The sequence below is a fragment of the Schistocerca gregaria genome, chromosome 1 (assembly GCF_023897955.1).
Source record: "Schistocerca gregaria isolate iqSchGreg1 chromosome 1, iqSchGreg1.2, whole genome shotgun sequence".
In the NCBI taxonomy this organism is placed as follows: Eukaryota; Metazoa; Arthropoda; class Insecta; order Orthoptera; family Acrididae; genus Schistocerca; species Schistocerca gregaria.
The window spans coordinates 131,082,964-131,100,547 of record NC_064920.1 but is presented as its reverse complement, the minus strand read 5'-3'; the positions used below and the strand labels follow the sequence as shown (position 1 = coordinate 131,100,547).

Sequence of the window (17,584 nt, the reverse complement as noted above, 5' to 3'; positions counted from 1 at the left end):
TTACTTCATGAGTCAATGTATGTAATCCCAGTGATGATCTTTAATTCTTCCAGCCCAAGGTGAGAGGGTTTCAGTTTTCTCGGCCACAAGTGAGAAAAGTAGACAGTTCCACAACAAGATATTCTGCTATGTTTCCTTAAGTGCTTCCATTAAACAATGGCACTCTGTATCTATAGAAACGGCGACAATTTTCACTTCGGCACAGGGGGCTTTTACTGGAGACTGTCAAGGGGGAACTTGCTAGATACATGAAGGGAGAAGATCAGACAGAGACGTCTGACGCTCCGCTGACGCTTGCCGAAAACTACATTAAGTATGATTCCCGCCTATAACTGACGGCGAGAGAGATGCATCATCTGTCCACTTCTCATCGAAGCACACTGTCACCAAGCAATGGCTGACGCTTCGAGGACGGCTTGAAATTGCTAGGGAGGTGATGCAGCTAAAGTTCCTGGTAAATGTGCTAACAGGGCACACACTTTCGTGGGAGTGTATACATATGATGGGGACCGGCTGTGACACAGCAGTCAACCAAAGTCAAAAAATGTGACTAATCATACAGTGTTTCCTTTACCACTTCGTTAGTGAATGCTGTTCTAAAGAGCGCAATTCCCATCTATCGGTAAGCAGCGCACGTGAGCGAATCTAATAGCAGGACTGTGTTACTACGATTGTACAGAGCAACTCTGTCAATACGCAGGTGTATCAATCAGTAGGGCCATGGTAAACAGAGCGATGTATCGTGTCTGTTGCATAAATAAAGAGTCTTTGATGTAATTGCTTCAGAGAAATATGAAAGTAAGCCTATCAGGAAAGTAATGCGAGACATGTAGCATGGGTCATGTCTTGCAGAACCTCTTACATCTGAGCTGTAGGCCTGCACAGCGTCCCTTTGGCGCAGAGGATAGCGCGTTGGACTTCTAATCCAAAGGTCGTGGGTTCGATCCCCACAAGGGACGGGCAATTTTTACAAACGTGTGCCAATCTCCAGATGGGTACTGACGTATGGGAAATCACAAGCCTCTGCAAAAGTTGAAAATTATTGTGACCTCAGTTCTATGCTCAAGTATGTAGACCTTACACATATAAGCCAAATTCTCGTAGATCTGTTATCCATGACGCTGTTATGTGTAAATGCAGTAAAAACGGAACCATATCTTCACGTGCCTGTTGACGGGAATTTTCTTTCAATACCCAATTTTTACCTACTGATATAAATATAGCAATAGAACGCACATTTCGTACAGAAACAAATACAATGAAGAGAAAAGATTTTGAATTACTTCATGAGTCAATGTATGTAATCCCAGTGATGATCTTTAATTCTTCCAGCCCAAGGTGAGAGGGTTTCAGTTTTCTCGGCCACAAGTGAGAAAAGTAGACAGTTCCACAACAAGATATTCTGCTATGTTTCCTTAAGTGCTTCCATTAAACAATGGCACTCTGTATCTATAGAAACGGCGACAATTTTCACTTCGGCACAGGGGGCTTTTACTGGAGACTGTCAAGGGGGAACTTGCTAGATACATGAAGGGAGAAGATCAGACAGAGACGTCTGACGCTCCGCTGACGCTTGCCGAAAACTACATTAAGTATGATTCCCGCCTATAACTGACGGCGAGAGAGATGCATCATCTGTCCACTTCTCATCGAAGCACACTGTCACCAAGCAATGGCTGACGCTTCGAGGACGGCTTGAAATTGCTAGGGAGGTGATGCAGCTAAAGTTCCTGGTAAATGTGCTAACAGGGCACACACGTTCGTGGGAGTGTATACATATGATGGGGACCGGCTGTGACACAGCAGTCAACCAAAGTCAAAAAATGTGACTAATCATACAGTGTTTCCTTTACCACTTCGTTAGTGAATGCTGTTCTAAAGAGCGCAATTCCCATCTATCGGTAAGCAGCGCACGTGAGCGAATCTAATAGCAGGACTGTGTTACTACGATTGTACAGAGCAACTCTGTCAATACGCAGGTGTATCAATCAGTAGGGCCATGGTAAACAGAGCGATGTATCGTGTCTGTTGCATAAATAAAGAGTCTTTGATGTAATTGCTTCAGAGAAATATGAAAGTAAGCCTATCAGGAAAGTAATGCGAGACATGTAGCATGGGTCATGTCTTGCAGAACCTCTTACATCTGAGCTGTAGGCCTGCACAGCGTCCCTTTGGCGCAGAGGATAGCGCGTTGGACTTCTAATCCAAAGGTCGTGGGTTCGATCCCCACAAGGGACGGGCAATTTTTAAAAACGTGTGCCAATCTCCAGGTGGGTACTGACGTATGGGAAATCACAAGCCTCTGCAAAAGTTGAAAATTGTTGTGACCTCAGTTCTATGCTCAAGTATGTAGACCTTACACATATAAGCCAAATTCTCGTAGATCTGTTATCCATGACGCTGTTATGTGTAAATGCAGTAAAAACGGAACCATATCTTCATGTGCCTGTTGACGGGAATTTTCTTTCAATACCCAATTTTTACCTACTGATATAAATATAGCAATAGAACGCACATTTCGTACAGAAACAAATACAATGAAGAGAAAAGATTTTGAATTACTTCATGAGTCAATGTATGTAATCCCAGTGATGATCTTTAATTCTTCCAGCCCAAGGTGAGAGGGTTTCAGTTTTCTCGGCCACAAGTGAGAAAAGTAGACAGTTCCACAACAAGATATTCTGCTATGTTTCCTTAAGTGCTTCCATTAAACAATGGCACTCTGTATCTATAGAAACGGCGACAATTTTCACTTCGGCACAGGGGGCTTTTACTGGAGACTGTCAAGGGGAAACTTGCTAGATACATGAAGGGAGAAGATCAGACAGAGACGTCTGACGCTCCGCTGACGCTTGCCGAAAACTACATTAAGTATGATTCCCGCCTATAACTGACGGCGAGAGAGATGCATCATCTGTCCACTTCTCATCGAAGCACACTGTCACCAAGCAATGGCTGACGCTTCGAGGACGGCTTGAAATTGCTAGGGAGGTGATGCAGCTAAAGTTCCTGGTAAATGTGCTAACAGGGCACACACGTTCGTGGGAGTGTATACATATGATGGGGACCGGCTGTGACACAGCAGTCAACCAAAGTCAAAAAATGTGACTAATCATACAGTGTTTCCTTTACCACTTCGTTAGTGAATGCTGTTCTAAAGAGCGCAATTCCCATCTATCGGTAAGCAGCGCACGTGAGCGAATCTAATAGCAGGACTGTGTTACTACGATTGTACAGAGCAACTCTGTCAATACGCAGGTGTATCAATCAGTAGGGCCATGGTAAACAGAGCGATGTATCGTGTCTGTTGCATAAATAAAGAGTCTTTGATGTAATTGCTTCAGAGAAATATGAAAGTAAGCCTATCAGGAAAGTAATGCGAGACATGTAGCATGGGTCATGTCTTGCAGAACCTCTTACATCTGAGCTGTAGGCCTGCACAGCGTCCCTTTGGCGCAGAGGATAGCGCGTTGGACTTCTAATCCAAAGGTCGTGGGTTCGATCCCCACAAGGGACGGGCAATTTTTACAAACGTGTGCCAATCTCCAGATGGGTACTGACGTATGGGAAATCACAAGCCTCTGCAAAAGTTGAAAATTATTGTGACCTCAGTTCTATGCTCAAGTATGTAGACCTTACACATATAAGCCAAATTCTCGTAGATCTGTTATCCATGACGCTGTTATGTGTAAATGCAGTAAAAACGGAACCATATCTTGACGTGCCTGTTGACGGGAATTTTCTTTCAATACCCAATTTTTACCTACTGATATAAATATAGCAATAGAACGCACATTTCGTACAGAAACAAATACAATGAAGAGAAAAGATTTTGAATTACTTCATGAGTCAATGTATGTAATCCCAGTGATGATCTTTAATTCTTCCAGCCCAAGGTGAGAGGGTTTCAGTTTTCTCGGCCACAAGTGAGAAAAGTAGACAGTTCCACAACAAGATATTCTGCTATGTTTCCTTAAGTGCTTCCATTAAACAATGGCACTCTGTATCTATAGAAACGGCGACAATTTTCACTTCGGCACAGGGGGCTTTTACTGGAGACTGTCAAGGGGGAACTTGCTAGATACATGAAGGGAGAAGATCAGACAGAGACGTCTGACGCTCCGCTGACGCTTGCCGAAAACTACATTAAGTATGATTCCCGCCTATAACTGACGGCGAGAGAGATGCATCATCTGTCCACTTCTCATCGAAGCACACTGTCACCAAGCAATGGCTGACGCTTCGAGGACGGCTTGAAATTGCTAGGGAGGTGATGCAGCTAAAGTTCCTGGTAAATGTGCTAACAGGGCACACACGTTCGTGGGAGTGTATACATATGATGGGGACCGGCTGTGACACAGCAGTCAACCAAAGTCAAAAAATGTGACTAATCATACAGTGTTTCCTTTACCACTTCGTTAGTGAATGCTGTTCTAAAGAGCGCAATTCCCATCTATCGGTAAGCAGCGCACGTGAGCGAATCTAATAGCAGGACTGTGTTACTACGATTGTACAGAGCAACTCTGTCAATACGCAGGTGTATCAATCAGTAGGGCCATGGTAAACAGAGCGATGTATCGTGTCTGTTGCATAAATAAAGAGTCTTTGATGTAATTGCTTCAGAGAAATATGAAAGTAAGCCTATCAGGAAAGTAATGTGAGACATGTAGCATGGGTCATGTCTTGCAGAACCTCTTACATCTGAGCTGTAGGCCTGCACAGCGTCCCTTTGGCGCAGAGGATAGCGCGTTGGACTTCTAATCCAAAGGTCGTGGGTTCGATCCCCACAAGGGACGGGCAATTTTTAAAAACGTGTGCCAATCTCCAGGTGGGTACTGACGTATGGGAAATCACAAGCCTCTGCAAAAGTTGAAAATTGTTGTGACCTCAGTTCTATGCTCAAGTATGTAGACCTTACACATATAAGCCAAATTCTCGTAGATCTGTTATCCATGACGCTGTTATGTGTAAATGCAGTAAAAACGGAACCATATCTTCACGTGCCTGTTGACGGGAATTTTCTTTCAATACCCAATTTTTACCTACTGATATAAATATAGCAATAGAACGCACATTTCGTACAGAAACAAATACAATGAAGAGAAAAGATTTTGAATTACTTCATGAGTCAATGTATGTAATCCCAGTGATGATCTTTAATTCTTCCAGCCCAAGGTGAGAGGGTTTCAGTTTTCTCGGCCACAAGTGAGAAAAGTAGACAGTTCCACAACAAGATATTCTGCTATGTTTCCTTAAGTGCTTCCATTAAACAATGGCACTCTGTATCTATAGAAACGGCGACAATTTTCACTTCGGCACAGGGGGCTTTTACTGGAGACTGTCAAGGGGGAACTTGCTAGATACATGAAGGGAGAAGATCAGACAGAGACGTCTGACGCTCCGCTGACGCTTGCCGAAAACTACATTAAGTATGATTCCCGCCTATAACTGACGGCGAGAGAGATGCATCATCTGTCCACTTCTCATCGAAGCACACTGTCACCAAGCAATGGCTGACGCTTCGAGGACGGCTTGAAATTGCTAGGGAGGTGATGCAGCTAAAGTTCCTGGTAAATGTGCTAACAGGGCACACACGTTCGTGGGAGTGTATACATATGATGGGGACCGGCTGTGACACAGCAGTCAACCAAAGTCAAAAAATGTGACTAATCATACAGTGTTTCCTTTACCACTTCGTTAGTGAATGCTGTTCTAAAGAGCGCAATTCCCATCTATCGGTAAGCAGCGCACCTGAGCGAATCTAATAGCAGGACTGTGTTACTACGATTGTACAGAGCAACTCTGTCAATACGCAGGTGTATCAATCAGTAGGGCCATGGTAAACAGAGCGATGTATCGTGTCTGTTGCATAAATAAAGAGTCTTTGATGTAATTGCTTCAGAGAAATATGAAAGTAAGCCTATCAGGAAAGTAATGCGAGACATGTAGCATGGGTCATGTCTTGCAGAACCTCTTACATCTGAGCTGTAGGCCTGCACAGCGTCCCTTTGGCGCAGAGGATAGCGCGTTGGACTTCTAATCCAAAGGTCGTGGGTTCGATCCCCACAAGGGACGGGCAATTTTTAAAAACGTGTGCCAATCTCCAGGTGGGTACTGACGTATGGGAAATCACAAGCCTCTGCAAAAGTTGAAAATTGTTGTGACCTCAGTTCTATGCTCAAGTATGTAGACCTTACACATATAAGCCAAATTCTCGTAGATCTGTTATCCATGACGCTGTTATGTGTAAATGCAGTAAAAACGGAACCATATCTTCACGTGCCTGTTGACGGGAATTTTCTTTCAATACCCAATTTTTACCTACTGATATAAATATAGCAATAGAACGCACATTTCGTACAGAAACAAATACAATGAAGAGAAAAGATTTTGAATTACTTCATGAGTCAATGTATGTAATCCCAGTGATGATCTTTAATTCTTCCAGCCCAAGGTGAGAGGGTTTCAGTTTTCTCGGCCACAAGTGAGAAAAGTAGACAGTTCCACAACAAGATATTCTGCTATGTTTCCTTAAGTGCTTCCATTAAACAATGGCACTCTGTATCTATAGAAACGGCGACAATTTTCACTTCGGCACAGGGGGCTTTTACTGGAGACTGTCAAGGGGGAACTTGCTAGATACATGAAGGGAGAAGATCAGACAGAGACGTCTGACGCTCCGCTGACGCTTGCCGAAAACTACATTAAGTATGATTCCCGCCTATAACTGACGGCGAGAGAGATGCATCATCTGTCCACTTCTCATCGAAGCACACTGTCACCAAGCAATGGCTGACGCTTCGAGGACGGCTTGAAATTGCTAGGGAGGTGATGCAGCTAAAGTTCCTGGTAAATGTGCTAACAGGGCACACACGTTCGTGGGAGTGTATACATATGATGGGGACCGGCTGTGACACAGCAGTCAACCAAAGTCAAAAAATGTGACTAATCATACAGTGTTTCCTTTACCACTTCGTTAGTGAATGCTGTTCTAAAGAGCGCAATTCCCATCTATCGGTAAGCAGCGCACGTGAGCGAATCTAATAGCAGGACTGTGTTACTACGATTGTACAGAGCAACTCTGTCAATACGCAGGTGTATCAATCAGTAGGGCCATGGTAAACAGAGCGATGTATCGTGTCTGTTGCATAAATAAAGAGTCTTTGATGTAATTGCTTCAGAGAAATATGAAAGTAAGCCTATCAGGAAAGTAATGCGAGACATGTAGCATGGGTCATGTCTTGCAGAACCTCTTACATCTGAGCTGTAGGCCTGCACAGCGTCCCTTTGGCGCAGAGGATAGCGCGTTGGACTTCTAATCCAAAGGTCGTGGGTTCGATCCCCACAAGGGACGGGCAATTTTTACAAACGTGTGCCAATCTCCAGATGGGTACTGACGTATGGGAAATCACAAGCCTCTGCAAAAGTTGAAAATTATTGTGACCTCAGTTCTATGCTCAAGTATGTAGACCTTACACATATAAGCCAAATTCTCGTAGATCTGTTATCCATGACGCTGTTATGTGTAAATGCAGTAAAAACGGAACCATATCTTCACGTGCCTGTTGACGGGAATTTTCTTTCAATACCCAATTTTTACCTACTGATATAAATATAGCAATAGAACGCACATTTCGTACAGAAACAAATACAATGAAGAGAAAAGATTTTGAATTACTTCATGAGTCAATGTATGTAATCCCAGTGATGATCTTTAATTCTTCCAGCCCAAGGTGAGAGGGTTTCAGTTTTCTCGGCCACAAGTGAGAAAAGTAGACAGTTCCACAACAAGATATTCTGCTATGTTTCCTTAAGTGCTTCCATTAAACAATGGCACTCTGTATCTATAGAAACGGCGACAATTTTCACTTCGGCACAGGGGGCTTTTACTGGAGACTGTCAAGGGGGAACTTGCTAGATACATGAAGGGAGAAGATCAGACAGAGACGTCTGACGCTCCGCTGACGCTTGCCGAAAACTACATTAAGTATGATTCCCGCCTATAACTGACGGCGAGAGAGATGCATCATCTGTCCACTTCTCATCGAAGCACACTGTCACCAAGCAATGGCTGACGCTTCGAGGACGGCTTGAAATTGCTAGGGAGGTGATGCAGCTAAAGTTCCTGGTAAATGTGCTAACAGGGCACACACGTTCGTGGGAGTGTATACATATGATGGGGACCGGCTGTGACACAGCAGTCAACCAAAGTCAAAAAATGTGACTAATCATACAGTGTTTCCTTTACCACTTCGTTAGTGAATGCTGTTCTAAAGAGCGCAATTCCCATCTATCGGTAAGCAGCGCACGTGAGCGAATCTAATAGCAGGACTGTGTTACTACGATTGTACAGAGCAACTCTGTCAATACGCAGGTGTATCAATCAGTAGGGCCATGGTAAACAGAGCGATGTATCGTGTCTGTTGCATAAATAAAGAGTCTTTGATGTAATTGCTTCAGAGAAATATGAAAGTAAGCCTATCAGGAAAGTAATGCGAGACATGTAGCATGGGTCATGTCTTGCAGAACCTCTTACATCTGAGCTGTAGGCCTGCACAGCGTCCCTTTGGCGCAGAGGATAGCGCGTTGGACTTCTCATCCAAAGGTCGTGGGTTCGATCCCCACAAGGGACGGGCAATTTTTAAAAACGTGTGCCAATCTCCAGGTGGGTACTGACGTATGGGAAATCACAAGCCTCTGCAAAAGTTGAAAATTGTTGTGACCTCAGTTCTATGCTCAAGTATGTAGACCTTACACATATAAGCCAAATTCTCGTAGATCTGTTATCCATGACGCTGTTATGTGTAAATGCAGTAAAAACGGAACCATATCTTCACGTGCCTGTTGACGGGAATTTTCTTTCAATACCCAATTTTTACCTACTGATATAAATATAGCAATAGAACGCACATTTCGTACAGAAACAAATACAATGAAGAGAAAAGATTTTGAATTACTTCATGAGTCAATGTATGTAATCCCAGTGATGATCTTTAATTCTTCCAGCCCAAGGTGAGAGGGTTTCAGTTTTCTCGGCCACAAGTGAGAAAAGTAGACAGTTCCACAACAAGATATTCTGCTATGTTTCCTTAAGTGCTTCCATTAAACAATGGCACTCTGTATCTATAGAAACGGCGACAATTTTCACTTCGGCACAGGGGGCTTTTACTGGAGACTGTCAAGGGGGAACTTGCTAGATACATGAAGGGAGAAGATCAGACAGAGACGTCTGACGCTCCGCTGACGCTTGCCGAAAACTACATTAAGTATGATTCCCGCCTATAACTGACGGCGAGAGAGATGCATCATCTGTCCACTTCTCATCGAAGCACACTGTCACCAAGCAATGGCTGACGCTTCGAGGACGGCTTGAAATTGCTAGGGAGGTGATGCAGCTAAAGTTCCTGGTAAATGTGCTAACAGGGCACACACGTTCGTGGGAGTGTATACATATGATGGGGACCGGCTGTGACACAGCAGTCAACCAAAGTCAAAAAATGTGACTAATCATACAGTGTTTCCTTTACCACTTCGTTAGTGAATGCTGTTCTAAAGAGCGCAATTCCCATCTATCGGTAAGCAGCGCACGTGAGCGAATCTAATAGCAGGACTGTGTTACTACGATTGTACAGAGCAACTCTGTCAATACGCAGGTGTATCAATCAGTAGGGCCATGGTAAACAGAGCGATGTATCGTGTCTGTTGCATAAATAAAGAGTCTTTGATGTAATTGCTTCAGAGAAATATGAAAGTAAGCCTATCAGGAAAGTAATGCGAGACATGTAGCATGGGTCATGTCTTGCAGAACCTCTTACATCTGAGCTGTAGGCCTGCACAGCGTCCCTTTGGCGCAGAGGATAGCGCGTTGGACTTCTAATCCAAAGGTCGTGGGTTCGATCCCCACAAGGGACGGGAAATTTTTAAAAACGTGTGCCAATCTCCAGGTGGGTACTGACGTATGGGAAATCACAAGCCTCTGCAAAAGTTGAAAATTGTTGTGACCTCAGTTCTATGCTCAAGTATATAGACCTTACACATATAAGCCAAATTCTCGTAGATCTGTTATCCATGACGCTGTTATGTGTAAATGCAGTAAAAACGGAACCATATCTTCACGTGCCTGTTGACGGGAATTTTCTTTCAATACCCAATTTTTACCTACTGATATAAATATAGCAATAGAACGCACATTTCGTACAGAAACAAATACAATGAAGAGAAAAGATTTTGAATTACTTCATGAGTCAATGTATGTAATCCCAGTGATGATCTTTAATTCTTCCAGCCCAAGGTGAGAGGGTTTCAGTTTTCTCGGCCACAAGTGAGAAAAGTAGACAGTTCCACAACAAGATATTCTGCTATGTTTCCTTAAGTGCTTCCATTAAACAATGGCACTCTGTATCTATAGAAACGGCGACAATTTTCACTTCGGCACAGGGGGCTTTTACTGGAGACTGTCAAGGGGGAACTTGCTAGATACATGAAGGGAGAAGATCAGACAGAGACGTCTGACGCTCCGCTGACGCTTGCCGAAAACTACATTAAGTATGATTCCCGCCTATAACTGACGGCGAGAGAGATGCATCATCTGTCCACTTCTCATCGAAGCACACTGTCACCAAGCAATGGCTGACGCTTCGAGGACGGCTTGAAATTGCTAGGGAGGTGATGCAGCTAAAGTTCCTGGTAAATGTGCTAACAGGGCACACACGTTCGTGGGAGTGTATACATATGATGGGGACCGGCTGTGACACAGCAGTCAACCAAAGTCAAAAAATGTGACTAATCATACAGTGTTTCCTTTACCACTTCGTTAGTGAATGCTGTTCTAAAGAGCGCAATTCCCATCTATCGGTAAGCAGCGCACGTGAGCGAATCTAATAGCAGGACTGTGTTACTACGATTGTACAGAGCAACTCTGTCAATACGCAGGTGTATCAATCAGTAGGGCCATGGTAAACAGAGCGATGTATCGTGTCTGTTGCATAAATAAAGAGTCTTTGATGTAATTGCTTCAGAGAAATATGAAAGTAAGCCTATCAGGAAAGTAATGCGAGACATGTAGCATGGGTCATGTCTTGCAGAACCTCTTACATCTGAGCTGTAGGCCTGCACAGCGTCCCTTTGGCGCAGAGGATAGCGCGTTGGACTTCTAATCCAAAGGTCGTGGGTTCGATCCCCACAAGGGACGGGCAATTTTTAAAAACGTGTGCCAATCTCCAGATGGGTACTGACGTATGGGAAATCACAAGCCTCTGCAAAAGTTGAAAATTGTTGTGACCTCAGTTCTATGCTCAAGTACGTAGACCTTACACATATAAGCCAAATTCTCGTAGATCTGTTATCCATGACGCTGTTATGTGTAAATGCAGTAAAAACGGAACCATATCTTCACGTGCCTGTTGACGGGAATTTTCTTTCAATACCCAATTTTTACCTACTGATATAAATATAGCAATAGAACGCACATTTCGTACAGAAACAAATACAATGAAGAGAAAAGATTTTGAATTACTTCATGAGTCAATGTATGTAATCCCAGTGATGATCTTTAATTCTTCCAGCCCAAGGTGAGAGGGTTTCAGTTTTCTCGGCCACAAGTGAGAAAAGTAGACAGTTCCACAACAAGATATTCTGCTATGTTTCCTTAAGTGCTTCCATTAAACAATGGCACTCTGTATCTATAGAAATGGCGACAATTTTCACTTCGGCACAGGGGGCTTTTACTGGAGACTGTCAAGGGGGAACTTGCTAGATACATGAAGGGAGAAGATCAGACAGAACGTCTGACGCTCCGCTGACGCTTGCCGAAAACTACATTAAGTATGATTCCCGCCTATAACTGACGGCGAGAGAGATGCATCATCTGTCCACTTCTCATCGAAGCACACTGTCACCAAGCAATGGCTGACGCTTCGAGGACGGCTTGAAATTGCTAGGGAGGTGATGCAGCTAAAGTTCCTGGTAAATGTGCTAACAGGGCACACACGTTCGTGGGAGTGTATACATATGATGGGGACCGGCTGTGACACAGCAGTCAACCAAAGTCAAAAAATGTGACTAATCATACAGTGTTTCCTTTACCACTTCGTTAGTGAATGCTGTTCTAATGAGCGCAATTCCCATCTATCGGTAAGCAGCGCACGTGAGCGAATCTAATAGCAGGACTGTGTTACTACGATTGTACAGAGCAACTCTGTCAATACGCAGGTGTATCAATCAGTAGGGCCATGGTAAACAGAGCGATGTATCGTGTCTGTTGCATAAATAAAGAGTCTTTGATGTAATTGCTTCAGAGAAATATGAAAGTAAGCCTATCAGGAAAGTAATGCGAGACATGTAGCATGGGTCATGTCTTGCAGAACCTCTTACATCTGAGCTGTAGGCCTGCACAGCGTCCCTTTGGCGCAGAGGATAGCGCGTTGGACTTCTAATCCAAAGGTCGTGGGTTCGATCCCCACAAGGAACGGGCAATTTTTAAAAACGTGTGCCAATCTCCAGGTGGGTACTGACGTATGGGAAATCACAAGCCTCTGCAAAAGTTGAAAATTGTTGTGACCTCAGTTCTATGCTCAAGTATGTAGACCTTACACATATAAGCCAAATTCTCGTAGATCTGTTATCCATGACGCTGTTATGTGTAAATGCAGTAAAAACGGAACCATATCTTCACGTGCCTGTTGACGGGAATTTTCTTTCAATACCCAATTTTTACCTACTGATATAAATATAGCAATAGAACGCACATTTCGTACAGAAACAAATACAATGAAGAGAAAAGATTTTGAATTACTTCATGAGTCAATGTATGTAATCCCAGTGATGATCTTTAATTCTTCCAGCCCAAGGTGAGAGGGTTTCAGTTTTCTCGGCCACAAGTGAGAAAAGTAGACAGTTCCACAACAAGATATTCTGCTATGTTTCCTTAAGTGCTTCCATTAAACAATGGCACTCTGTATCTATAGAAACGGCGACAATTTTCACTTCGGCACAGGGGGCTTTTACTGGAGACTGTCAAGGGGGAACTTGCTAGATACATGAAGGGAGAAGATCAGACAGAGACGTCTGACGCTCCGCTGACGCTTGCCGAAAACTACATTAAGTATGATTCCCGCCTATAACTGACGGCGAGAGAGATGCATCATCTGTCCACTTCTCATCGAAGCACACTGTCACCAAGCAATGGCTGACGCTTCGAGGACGGCTTGAAATTGCTAGGGAGGTGATGCAGCTAAAGTTCCTGGTAAATGTGCTAACAGGGCACACACGTTCGTGGGAGTGTATACATATGATGGGGACCGGCTGTGACACAGCAGTCAACCAAAGTCAAAAAATGTGACTAATCATACAGTGTTCCCTTTACCACTTCGTTAGTGAATGCTGTTCTAAAGAGCGCAATTCCCATCTATCGGTAAGCAGCGCACGTGAGCGAATCTAATAGCAGGACTGTGTTACTACGATTGTACAGAGCAACTCTGTCAATACGCAGGTGTATCAATCAGTAGGGCCATGGTAAACAGAGCGATGTATCGTGTCTGTTGCATAAATAAAGAGTCTTTGATGTAATTGCTTCAGAGAAATATGAAAGTAAGCCTATCAGGAAAGTAATGCGAGACATGTAGCATGGGTCATGTCTTGCAGAACCTCTTACATCTGAGCTGTAGGCCTGCACAGCGTCCCTTTGGCGCAGAGGATAGCGCGTTGGACTTCTAATCCAAAGGTCGTGGGTTCGATCCCCACAAGGGACGGGCAATTTTTAAAAACGTGTGCCAATCTCCAGATGGGTACTGACGTATGGGAAATCACAAGCCTCTGCAAAAGTTGAAAATTGTTGTGACCTCAGTTCTATGCTCAAGTACGTAGACCTTACACATATAAGCCAAATTCTCGTAGATCTGTTATCCATGACGCTGTTATGTGTAAATGCAGTAAAAACGGAACCATATCTTCACGTGCCTGTTGACGGGAATTTTCTTTCAATACCCAATTTTTACCTACTGATATAAATATAGCAATAGAACGCACATTTCGTACAGAAACAAATACAATGAAGAGAAAAGATTTTGAATTACTTCATGAGTCAATGTATGTAATCCCAGTGATGATCTTTAATTCTTCCAGCCCAAGGTGAGAGGGTTTCAGTTTTCTCGGCCACAAGTGAGAAAAGTAGACAGTTCCACAACAAGATATTCTGCTATGTTTCCTTAAGTGCTTCCATTAAACAATGGCACTCTGTATCTATAGAAATGGCGACAATTTTCACTTCGGCACAGGGGGCTTTTACTGGAGACTGTCAAGGGGGAACTTGCTAGATACATGAAGGGAGAAGATCAGACAGAGACGTCTGACGCTCCGCTGACGCTTGCCGAAAACTACATTAAGTATGATTCCCGCCTATAACTGACGGCGAGAGAGATGCATCATCTGTCCACTTCTCATCGAAGCACACTGTCACCAAGCAATGGCTGACGCTTCGAGGACGGCTTGAAATTGCTAGGGAGGTGATGCAGCTAAAGTTCCTGGTAAATGTGCTAACAGGGCACACACGTTCGTGGGAGTGTATACATATGATGGGGACCGGCTGTGACACAGCAGTCAACCAAAGTCAAAAAATGTGACTAATCATACAGTGTTTCCTTTACCACTTCGTTAGTGAATGCTGTTCTAAAGAGCGCAATTCCCATCTATCGGTAAGCAGCGCACGTGAGCGAATCTAATAGCAGGACTGTGTTACTACGATTGTACAGAGCAACTCTGTCAATACGCAGGTGTATCAATCAGTAGGGCCATGGTAAACAGAGCGATGTATCGTGTCTGTTGCATAAATAAAGAGTCTTTGATGTAATTGCTTCAGAGAAATATGAAAGTAAGCCTATCAGGAAAGTAATGCGAGACATGTAGCATGGGTCATGTCTTGCAGAACCTCTTACATCTGAGCTGTAGGCCTGCACAGTGTCCCTTTGGCGCAGAGTATAGCGCGTTGGACTTCTAATCCAAAGGTCGTGGGTTCGATCCCCACAAGGGACGGGCAATTTTTAAAAACGTGTGCCAATCTCCAGATGGGTACTGACGTATGGGAAATCACAAGCCTCTGCAAAAGTTGAAAATTGTTGTGACCTCAGTTCTATGCTCAAGTATGTAGACCTTACACATATAAGCCAAATTCTCGTAGATCTGTTATCCATGACGCTGTTATGTGTAAATGCAGTAAAAACGAAACCATATCTTCACGTGCCTGTTGACGGGAATTTTCTTTCAATACCCAATTTTTACCTACTGATATAAATATAGCAATAGAACGCACATTTCGTACAGAAACAAATACAATGAAGAGAAAAGATTTTGAATTACTTCATGAGTCAATGTATGTAATCCCAGTGATGATCTTTAATACTTCCAGCCCAAGGTGAGAGGGTTTCAGTTTTCTCGGCCACAAGTGAGAAAAGTAGACAGTTCCACAACAAGATATTCTGCTATGTTTCCTTAAGTGCTTCCATTAAACAATGGCACTCTGTATCTATAGAAACGGCGACAATTTTCACTTCGGCACAGGGGGCTTTTACTGGAGACTGTCAAGGGGGAACTTGCTAGATACATGAAGGGAGAAGATCAGACAGAGACGTCTGACGCTTCGCTGACGCTTGCCGAAAACTACATTAAGTATGATTCCCGCCTATAACTGACGGCGAGAGAGATGCATCATCTGTCCACTTCTCATCGAAGCACACTGTCACCAAGCAATGGCTGACGCTTCGAGGACGGCTTGAAATTGCTAGGGAGGTGATGCAGCTAAAGTTCCTGGTAAATGTGCTAACAGGGCACACACGTTCGTGGGAGTGTATACATATGATGGGGACCGGCTGTGACACAGCAGTCAACCAAAGTCAAAAAATGTGACTAATCATACAGTGTTCCCTTTACCACTTCGTTAGTGAATGCTGTTCTAAAGAGCGCAATTCCCATCTATCGGTAAGCAGCGCACGTGAGCGAATCTAATAGCAGGACTGTGTTACTACGATTGTACAGAGCAACTCTGTCAATACGCAGGTGTATCAATCAGTAGGGCCATGGTAAACAGAGCGATGTATCGTGTCTGTTGCATAAATAAAGAGTCTTTGATGTAATTGCTTCAGAGAAATATGAAAGTAAGCCTATCAGGAAAGTAATGCGAGACATGTAGCATGGGTCATGTCTTGCAGAACCTCTTACATCTGAGCTGTAGGCCTGCACAGCGTCCCTTTGGCGCAGAGGATAGCGCGTTGGACTTCTAATCCAAAGGTCGTGGGTTCGATCCCCACAAGGGACGGGCAATTTTTAAAAACGTGTGCCAATCTCCAGATGGGTACTGACGTATGGGAAATCACAAGCCTCTGCAAAAGTTGAAAATTGTTGTGACCTCAGTTCTATGCTCAAGTACGTAGACCTTACACATATAAGCCAAATTCTCGTAGATCTGTTATCCATGACGCTGTTATGTGTAAATGCAGTAAAAACGGAACCATATCTTCACGTGCCTGTTGACGGGAATTTTCTTTCAATACCCAATTTTTACCTACTGATATAAATATAGCAATAGAACGCACATTTCGTACAGAAACAAATACAATGAAGAGAAAAGATTTTGAATTACTTCATGAGTCAATGTATGTAATCCCAGTGATGATCTTTAATTCTTCCAGCCCAAGGTGAGAGGGTTTCAGTTTTCTCGGCCACAAGTGAGAAAAGTAGACAGTTCCACAACAAGATATTCTGCTATGTTTCCTTAAGTGCTTCCATTAAACAATGGCACTCTGTATCTATAGAAATGGCGACAATTTTCACTTCGGCACAGGGGGCTTTTACTGGAGACTGTCAAGGGGGAACTTGCTAGATACATGAAGGGAGAAGATCAGACAGAACGTCTGACGCTCCGCTGACGCTTGCCGAAAACTACATTAAGTATGATTCCCGCCTATAACTGACGGCGAGAGAGATGCATCATCTGTCCACTTCTCATCGAAGCACACTGTCACCAAGCAATGGCTGACGCTTCGAGGACGGCTTGAAATTGCTAGGGAGGTGATGCAGCTAAAGTTCCTGGTAAATGTGCTAACAGGGCACACACGTTCGTGGGAGTGTATACATATGATGGGGACCGGCTGTGACACAGCAGTCAACCAAAGTCAAAAAATGTGACTAATCATACAGTGTTTCCTTTACCACTTCGTTAGTGAATGCTGTTCTAAAGAGCGCAATTCCCATCTATCGGTAAGCAGCGCACGTGAGCGAATCTAATAGCAGGACTGTGTTACTACGATTGTACAGAGCAACTCTGTCAATACGCAGGTGTATCAATCAGTAGGGCCATGGTAAACAGAGCGATGTATCGTGTCTGTTGCATAAATAAAGAGTCTTTGATGTAATTGCTTCAGAGAAATATGAAAGTAAGCCTATCAGGAAAGTAATGCGAGACATGTAGCATGGGTCATGTCTTGCAGAACCTCTTACATCTGAGCTGTAGGCCTGCACAGCGTCCCTTTGGCGCAGAGGATAGCGCGTTGGACTTCTAATCCAAAGGTCGTGGGTTCGATCCCCACAAGGAACG

General features: G+C 43.7%; 14 non-coding genes across 14 annotated transcripts; all 14 read left to right on the top strand.

Annotated features, from left to right (window-relative positions):
- The first annotated feature begins 886 nt into the window (after nt 1-886).
- On the top strand, nt 887-959 carry Trnar-ucu (transfer RNA arginine (anticodon UCU)). Its single transcript has one exon. It is a non-coding gene; the product is annotated as a tRNA-Arg (tRNA).
- Nucleotides 960-2,165: 1,206 nt separating this feature from the next.
- Nucleotides 2,166-2,238, top strand: Trnar-ucu (transfer RNA arginine (anticodon UCU)). Its single transcript has one exon. It is a non-coding gene; the product is annotated as a tRNA-Arg (tRNA).
- A 1,206-nt stretch (nt 2,239-3,444) lies between these two features.
- On the top strand, nt 3,445-3,517 carry Trnar-ucu (transfer RNA arginine (anticodon UCU)). Its single transcript has one exon. It is a non-coding gene; the product is annotated as a tRNA-Arg (tRNA).
- A 1,206-nt stretch (nt 3,518-4,723) lies between these two features.
- Nucleotides 4,724-4,796, top strand: Trnar-ucu (transfer RNA arginine (anticodon UCU)). Its single transcript has one exon. It is a non-coding gene; the product is annotated as a tRNA-Arg (tRNA).
- A 1,206-nt stretch (nt 4,797-6,002) lies between these two features.
- On the top strand, nt 6,003-6,075 carry Trnar-ucu (transfer RNA arginine (anticodon UCU)). Its single transcript has one exon. It is a non-coding gene; the product is annotated as a tRNA-Arg (tRNA).
- Nucleotides 6,076-7,281: 1,206 nt separating this feature from the next.
- On the top strand, nt 7,282-7,354 carry Trnar-ucu (transfer RNA arginine (anticodon UCU)). The gene has a single exon. It is a non-coding gene; the product is annotated as a tRNA-Arg (tRNA).
- A 1,206-nt stretch (nt 7,355-8,560) lies between these two features.
- Trnar-ucu (transfer RNA arginine (anticodon UCU)) lies at nt 8,561-8,633 on the top strand. Its single transcript has one exon. It is a non-coding gene; the product is annotated as a tRNA-Arg (tRNA).
- A 1,206-nt stretch (nt 8,634-9,839) lies between these two features.
- On the top strand, nt 9,840-9,912 carry Trnar-ucu (transfer RNA arginine (anticodon UCU)). The gene has a single exon. It is a non-coding gene; the product is annotated as a tRNA-Arg (tRNA).
- A 1,206-nt stretch (nt 9,913-11,118) lies between these two features.
- Trnar-ucu (transfer RNA arginine (anticodon UCU)) lies at nt 11,119-11,191 on the top strand. Its single transcript has one exon. It is a non-coding gene; the product is annotated as a tRNA-Arg (tRNA).
- Nucleotides 11,192-12,396: 1,205 nt separating this feature from the next.
- Nucleotides 12,397-12,469, top strand: Trnar-ucu (transfer RNA arginine (anticodon UCU)). Its single transcript has one exon. It is a non-coding gene; the product is annotated as a tRNA-Arg (tRNA).
- A 1,206-nt stretch (nt 12,470-13,675) lies between these two features.
- On the top strand, nt 13,676-13,748 carry Trnar-ucu (transfer RNA arginine (anticodon UCU)). Its single transcript has one exon. It is a non-coding gene; the product is annotated as a tRNA-Arg (tRNA).
- Nucleotides 13,749-14,954: 1,206 nt separating this feature from the next.
- Trnar-ucu (transfer RNA arginine (anticodon UCU)) lies at nt 14,955-15,027 on the top strand. Its single transcript has one exon. It is a non-coding gene; the product is annotated as a tRNA-Arg (tRNA).
- Nucleotides 15,028-16,233: 1,206 nt separating this feature from the next.
- Trnar-ucu (transfer RNA arginine (anticodon UCU)) lies at nt 16,234-16,306 on the top strand. Its single transcript has one exon. It is a non-coding gene; the product is annotated as a tRNA-Arg (tRNA).
- Nucleotides 16,307-17,511: 1,205 nt separating this feature from the next.
- Trnar-ucu (transfer RNA arginine (anticodon UCU)) lies at nt 17,512-17,584 on the top strand. Its single transcript has one exon. It is a non-coding gene; the product is annotated as a tRNA-Arg (tRNA).